A 7,604-nucleotide genomic window follows, 5' to 3' on the forward strand; every position below is an offset into this window, starting at 1 on the left:
TACTTTCTGTTATGATCTCAATATTAGTTGGCTGAACTACCATGCAGGTGATTGAAAAAGGAATATCAAAGGAAAAACTGCTTGCATTTTTTGAGATAGTCACCAGAGGGCATTTATGGACTAAGTCAAGATAAATTTCTGCATTCACTGTGGGAATGCTGAGAAGTGTTCTGAATGACACCTTATTGCTATCAAAACTAAATCACTACTTTTATAAATGGAAAGATTTGATTTAAAATGAGATCTTAATTACAAAGAGGAAAGAAAGAGAGATGACCAATATAATTTTTGGCTTCTCTAAAGTTATTTGACTGCATTATAGATGTCAGATGGCATGAATATTCACACCACAATGGGAAAAAATGTAACAGGAAAAGGAAAAAAAGGTAGCAAAAAATGTTTTCTTTCTTTCATCATTTTAAAAATATGTAGTTGGAGGAAGAAGATAGTTCTTTTTAAGACTACTACAATGGAATTGAAGTAGAGCATTGTCATTTTTTTTAAGAGACAGTTTCATCTTTTATGTTGGAAGATGTGCTAATTATTATAAAATAGCTGCCTTTCAGTGAATATAAGAATAAATAGTCTAATAAAATGATGACAACTTTGAGGAAATAGTTAAGGATCAGATATTAAAAATATCTGTGATATTCAAAATATAGGGGCAGGTCCAGAATATAAATTTGCTTAAATAATGATAAATTCATTATTAACCAATTTTGACTATCAGCTTCTGTGAATATGTAAAATAAGACTCTGTATTTTGTGCATGGCTACATTTCATGATGAAATAATATCTTTAAAATACCTTCTATATCAAAAAGAATGTCTTTTTGTCCCGGTTCTCCCAAAACAGAGGTTTTGTCAGTATGGACTGTATAAAATGGAACTGAAATCCTTGAGCGATGTGCATAGACAGGAAACCATATAAAAAGTAAAGCTCAGCTTTGATAGTGGAACTAAATACCGTGGAAACTCAAGTCTTATTTTTCAATTGAGAAGTAAATGGAAAGAAAATGCAGGGCAAAAAAATATTTTCAAAATTAAGAGAAAAGTCCTAAAGATCAATTAAAGAAAAAAAAGTTCACTTTTTTGTAGATATGTGCACTCTCCTGAGTTCAAAGTTAGTAGGATTCAATGAACATTCTTTTAGAAAACACCTGTTTTAAATTTCACATTGTTTTTCTAGCTTGATCATCCAACTTTTTTTCTAAAGAGATCATAGACATTGGTAAAAATAAATTTGGTTCTGAAACCTTTTGCAGAGAATTGCCATATATTTAGCAACAAACAAATCCTGCTTTTTTTGGTAATGTGGGTATATTGCATGCTCTTTCTTTTCCACACTATTTTTCCCTTTGTGAAAGGCAATACATTGTTTATATGTTGCTTATTTCAAAGCAGCATTTTCATATGTATTTGTAAGCCAATGCTTTCAGAATGTAACTCAGAGCAAGTTCAAAGCATTTCCATGCTCTCCACTTGTATTGCACAATCACACTAGAGTAGTCCATGCCATTGCACCGTGTTTTCAGTCACCTTTCGTCCCTTGAGATTGAATACAGATATTCCTCCAAAGGGTCTACCCTGACTTAAAGTTTTAACTTAAATAGTGTAAATCAGATATTTCCAAGTAAAAAAAAACCCAAAACACAAACAACACAATAAATATATTGACTATGTAATAGAAATGCAAAATAACCAAAATCACATATCTGAAATACTGTAGTTGCAGCCGGAACCTTCATTTGTATGTCTCAGAGAAGTTTTGAGTTAACTCATTTAATGACTCAAAGTTCAGGAGAATCCTCCTGTTGCTGCATTGCATGAAATATCTCCAAATAAAGGGTTACTGCTAGCAATGCCTTGCTCTTCTATGTCACCCTTAAGGTTCAGGTGTTTCAATTATGTTTACAGTAGCTAAAGGGAGGTGAGTTGCTATGCTGGTGTTTAACTCCAAGTTAACTATAGACCAGATCATCAACATAACTTCATTTAAGCTAGAATAATGAATTACATGGTAAAAGGATATCTGCTGTATTTCACAAAACAGACCAATTCACTCACTGCTACAATGACATTACTGGCAGCAGCAAAGAGACATGATTTCTGAAGTGTCTTCTTGATGACCATGCATTTCAGTGGTAAAGATTTAATATGAACTATATTTAATTTACTCTTATTAAAAGTATCCTCCCAGAGGCTGGTTCTTTAATAATGCAACTACATACAATAGAAAAATAAATTAAAACTAAAAAGACATGTTAAAGTTGATGTCTTCTTTCTTTGGCTACATAATATTTCAGAACTGTGAATTACATAGTAGTCTCTTACCTAGTTCTCTGAAAGCAGTGTGACACTGCATGGAAATCTGCTTTATACATGCTAACTACTTTGGAGTAACTAGATCAGGAATATAGATTTATAGATTTATCTACATAAATATTCATATGTATATGTATGTACATATATATATATACATATGCCCGTGCATGGAAGCATTGCCTCTATATAAATATATGTTGACAATTGTCAATTTGCATTTTTTCCTTCTTTATTGAATATATCCAAGAGGCCAAAGATATACAGACTTTAGAAATAGCTGAGAAAATATTTTTTCAGAATTTTAATAGCCTTTATTATTCTTTATAAATGACTTAATTTATATGAAGTTATCATAGTCCCAGAATACTTGTGCCACAGGGAGTTAATCACACTCCCAAAGGACCTTAAACACATGCAGTCTTCAGGTATATCACTTCATGAACAAAATTCAGGTGTCAACAATGCCAGAGGAGAAACTTGGTGAATAATTTGTTTCTTTGTGGCATAAAAAAGCTTTTAACCAGGCTACTGTGTTCAGAAAGAAAAGGCAGAGTCTGGAGCTTGCCATGAAAAAGAAATGTGACTACAATCAGAAAGAAGGGATTGAGAAGACAGAATTTCATACTCTGGAAAAATGAGAGAGATCTAATGAGAATTATATGGAAGACAGTGGAAAAAGAGAATGTAGAGGAAAGAAAACAAAGAATCAATGGCCTCTAGGACTTGAGAAAACAAGGTTAGTGAGACACAAGGACACTGCAGAATTTCTTCAAGCCACTGCATTTCAACAAAGTGGAAATGTTGCATATTATATAAACAATCTAAGTCTATCCTAACTGGATAAACAATCTAAGTCTATCCTAACTGGACAAACATTAGAGGACAATGAATAAAAGTGATGTAGGATTACTAAGAAGGACAAGAATGACTTGGACTGAAAACAAATTGTTAAACTAACAGATTACCCATTTCTCCTGAGATTTGAGCAGGATCTGATGCTACTTAGCATTTTCATTAATAACACTGACCCAAAAAAAATTGTTTTGAAATTTTATAATGACACTAGAGAGAGATTCATAATCAAAGTGTTCCACAGGACAGCATCAAGATACTGAGGAGTAAAATTAGCGAAATGTGAGGAAACCTATATGATAAATCATCTGGAAAAATCAGAGGAAGAGAAACACTTCTTATATTTAACTGATTCATATTCATTGCCAAGGGATAGATAAAAAAGCAGAGATGATCCTCTACTTTACCAACTTTGGATTAATCAAGTATTTCCAGAAAAGCCATGTACCTGCTAAGGCACAAGAAACTGGTAGTATCATTTTACTATTGTTTATAGCTGTGGTCATCCATAGTCACTGGAGATAAGCTCATATTGAAGCTGGTGAAGAGAACTACTGGAATGATTTGAGGTGGATTTTACAGGAAGGGATTACTAGAGATTGCCTTGGTTAGTATAGATAGATGAAGCACAGAGAGATGTCCCAAAGAGTTCAGGAACATGTGTGAATACCCAGTGCAGGCAAGCTGCTTAGCCAGCTTTAAAGGCTTGGTAAATGTGCATGTATATATTGCTTGTCTGTGTCATGGCATTGTGATGGACAAAGTGATTCTGAAACTCCTTTCCAGGAACGGCAGCAGAACTGAATATAAACTTTGGCACAAATGGAGACAGAGCCTGCACAGGCCTGTAGGTGAAAATTGTTTGTTCTTTTTGTGTTTACTAGATGTGCAACTGCATGGAATTATGCAGCATGGCTAAAACATACAGCGTTCGGATGCAAAATAATCCTTTTTCTCATCTAAACTCTTCACTTAGAGGAAACTGTAAACTGTAAGCCATGGCATTTGTTTCTAGTCAGACATGCTCTAATCCCCATGATTATGGCATTCCATCACCACCATTAGAGATTTATGGTGGAATAAGAGGAATTTTACTGTAAGAAGTGCTAAATGCAGATTTTTATTTATATTGATTGAAATAAATATTTTTAAAATATTTTTTTAAATAATAGTGAAGAAGCATGAACAGAAAGAATTTTTGGATGCTGTAATTTATGACTTCATAGCTGACAGATTGGCTGACAAAGACTGATGATTCTATGGATAATAGATCTGTTCCCATCTGTGGGGAGAGAAACACTTTGAATGGCAGCTTTGGAACCTCTCTGCTAGACAAAGGTAGCAGCAGAATGCTAGAAATATCTGAGGTTGAAGTGGAGAGATGAGCAATTGAAAGCTTTAGGAGGACTTATTGTCCTTCCAGATAAGGAAAATAACAGTATTTTTTCCTTTTTTTTCTTCTGTCGATGAAAAGTGAATATAAATTGAATCTAAAGAATTTTGAGTGCACTGATTTGTTTCACAGGGATTCTCACCCAGTGGGTCAAAATGAGCGCAATATATCCATGAATGAATTCAAACTCAAACTTTTTTTCAGCAAAGCACTAAATACCTGTTACTAATTGCATGATCTAAAAGCTATTAGTGACAGTTAGACCACTGTTTATGAGTACAGGGCCACTGAAGATTGTCATCAAGCACTGAGGCTTTTGTTCCGTATTCTGTTGCAGAATTTGCAGTGATGTTTGAGAAGAAATACCAGACATTCTGACATTGTTGCTGTTGAGATGATCCTCTCTTGTAAAAATGGCCTTTGTGGACAGCAATTTCTCACTCTCCCATAGTTGCTGGAACTTAGCAGTCACTCTGAGTGTGGCATTCAACTGACCAACATCTGCTCTGTAAACAGCTGTCCAGAGAGCCTTGTGCTCTGTATTCTTTTTCATAGCAGTGGAGAAAGGAAGAAACCCTATTGCCCCCAGCTAGCTGCTGTGTTTCTCTGCTAGAGATTGCCACCCCATCGGGGCAGCTGCTCAGTGAAACAGAGCTTTGCATTCCACATCCCAACACAGGTACTTCACTAGGCACCAGCAAGCTAAGGCAGCACCCTGTGGTTTGGGCAGTGGGCATACATATTAGCTTCTCTTCCATCTCTTCCACATTGGAAACAGCACAGGAACAAGATAGCTGTGGACTGCAACAACACAACACAAAATATCACAGCACCTGTACTTACGCTATACAAAGCATATGCCTTCACTTGTCTGAGCATCTGCTTTCCAATGCATAAAGAATGGTTAAAAATATTTGTCTGGTAAGAATGACTCTAATGTGAAAAGACTTGCTAGATCCCACTCTCCATATAATTCATTAGGATTTTAAAGTACTCATGAGTCCAAATATGGGTATAGAAGGACATATTTTTCAAGTATTAAATAACGAATAATGAAATTTCATTATCTTGAAAATGTCATTATTTTCCTCTGCATCAATTGCAGAATAGAAAATAATTTTTTTTGCTGTTGTTGAAAACAAATAATACCTTTCTCATGAGTATTTTGCCCAGTTCTAATGTTTCAGAAGCAGTGTTGGATGCTTAAAGCATTTGCCATATAAAATAACACTGCTTCAACTTTCAAGCCTGCAATGATAATAATTAATACTTTCTATCAGTACTTTATATTCATTGCAAGTACCAGTAACATTAGTGACATTGTTAAAAGTTCCTCATCTGAATGCTGCTGGGATAGATGAAATGCATGATTTTGGATAATAATGCAGTATCATTTAAACCTGGATTTACTTGCCACCATTTTTCCTGGCTTCTACATTAAATGGTGCTTTGTCGAGATTATTTTGGGACCCAAAATGTTAACTATTCATTGGAATGCACTGTACAAACTTAGAAACATGATGAATAGTATTTTAGGCATAAGCATTTTAAACATATCTGTTCTGTGTTTAAATGTCAGAACAAAGCATATTACAGGAAAAACACCTACAAATGCAAAAATGCAAAAAAGCCACAAAATATGGGTTAAAAATTTCCATATTTGATCTGGGTAGCAAATTATAGAGAGAGCAAAAACCCCCTACGCATAACCAAAGCTGCCAATTCTGGATCTTTCAAAAAGCAAGGGCAGGATACCAAGTACATGATTCTGCCTTGTGCCAAGCAAGCATCTATGAAAATGTCACCTTTATGCAAGTGAAACACAAAACGAGTAGAATTTGCCCTTAAATGTGAGGGGGAAAGTGTTCTGAAAATAAACAAATTGCTTTTTACTGCTAATTAAAACATGAATCAATAAATATTTTCAAAGTTAAATAATACTGTTCCTCTCAAGCTGAGCACCAATCTGCTGGGCTCCAGCCAGGAGAGAATCTTTTCTAGCATAGTTACAAACAACTGATGAGTGGAGCTGAAAACAGAAACATGAATACAACTTTCACAGTAATTCAAACAAAACTGCATGACTTTTAACATATCATTTAAAGGTTCTTTACTCTTTCCACCTTTTTTTATAGTGGTCAGCACATTGCTGGTGAGATAATGACCTACAACGAGCAGTCAGATTATGGGAATTAAGATGTCAGTTTCAAAATAAACACCAGTTGGTTCAACAAAGCCTGCAGCTAGGATTATGTCAGGACTAGGAAGACATTTAAAACCCGATTGAAACAGACTTACTGTTTCTGAACAGAAAACATGCTGTAGCATCCTGTTTTACTGTAGACTTACAAAACTGCTGTTGCTGACTCCCTGAAACTGATTTCTTGGCTAGAAAGGTGGTCAAGACAAAGTCCTTGTTTTGGATGCAGAATCTGATCAGATTCTTATTTCTTGTCATCTTATACTTGGTATCCTTGGTTTTCCAACAACAGTTTTCCACAAGTGAGTCTGTGATCCCAGAAAGAGATCCCCAGTTAATATCATCAGCTCTTGTCGCTTTGCATATTGATTATGAGATTACATTCCCAGCAGAAAAGTATAGCAGGGACAGAAAGGTTCACTTGAATTATAGAAATGTAGCTACTAAGATTTCAGAATTAACCCATGATGCTTACTGACTTATCAGGAGTTAAACCATGTCATGTTTGTTAGTTACATGAGAATTTAGCTTAATCTAAGAGTACTGAAAACTCTAAGAAAAAGTCTGTACTGAACATGATTAGATAACTCTACAAGAAGTTTCTTTTTTCTCTCTCGCACTTATTTTGAATATAACAAACAAATTAAAACCTCCCAACACTCCTATGCACAATTACATTTTAAAAAGAATGAAAAAGTCTCTATACCTGAATTGAGGGAAGTTTTAAGGAGCACGAGATGCCAGTTATACACGATTTAAAAAAAAAAAAGCAGTTTATGCTATCTTTTAAGAAGCACTGTAATTTTAAGAAGGCAAATATTTTTATTAGTATTT

The 7,604-nt window shown here is 34.7% G+C and overlaps 1 long non-coding RNA gene across 1 annotated transcript in view; it reads left to right on the forward strand.

Annotated features, from left to right (window-relative positions):
- The window catches only part of LOC139589992 (uncharacterized), a 31,551-nt gene that overhangs the window by 2,041 nt on the left and 21,906 nt on the right, over positions 1-7,604 (forward strand). The window contains exons 3-4 of the long non-coding RNA XR_011679181.1: positions 3,964-4,024; positions 4,908-5,249. This is a non-coding gene — a long non-coding RNA (uncharacterized lncRNA). The remainder of the gene's footprint in view (positions 1-3,963; positions 4,025-4,907; positions 5,250-7,604) is intronic.

This window comes from Agelaius tricolor, unplaced genomic scaffold, assembly GCF_023055355.1.
Source record: "Agelaius tricolor isolate 1412-34295 unplaced genomic scaffold, bAgeTri1.0.p SCAF_5, whole genome shotgun sequence".
Classification (NCBI taxonomy): domain Eukaryota; kingdom Metazoa; phylum Chordata; class Aves; order Passeriformes; family Icteridae; genus Agelaius; species Agelaius tricolor.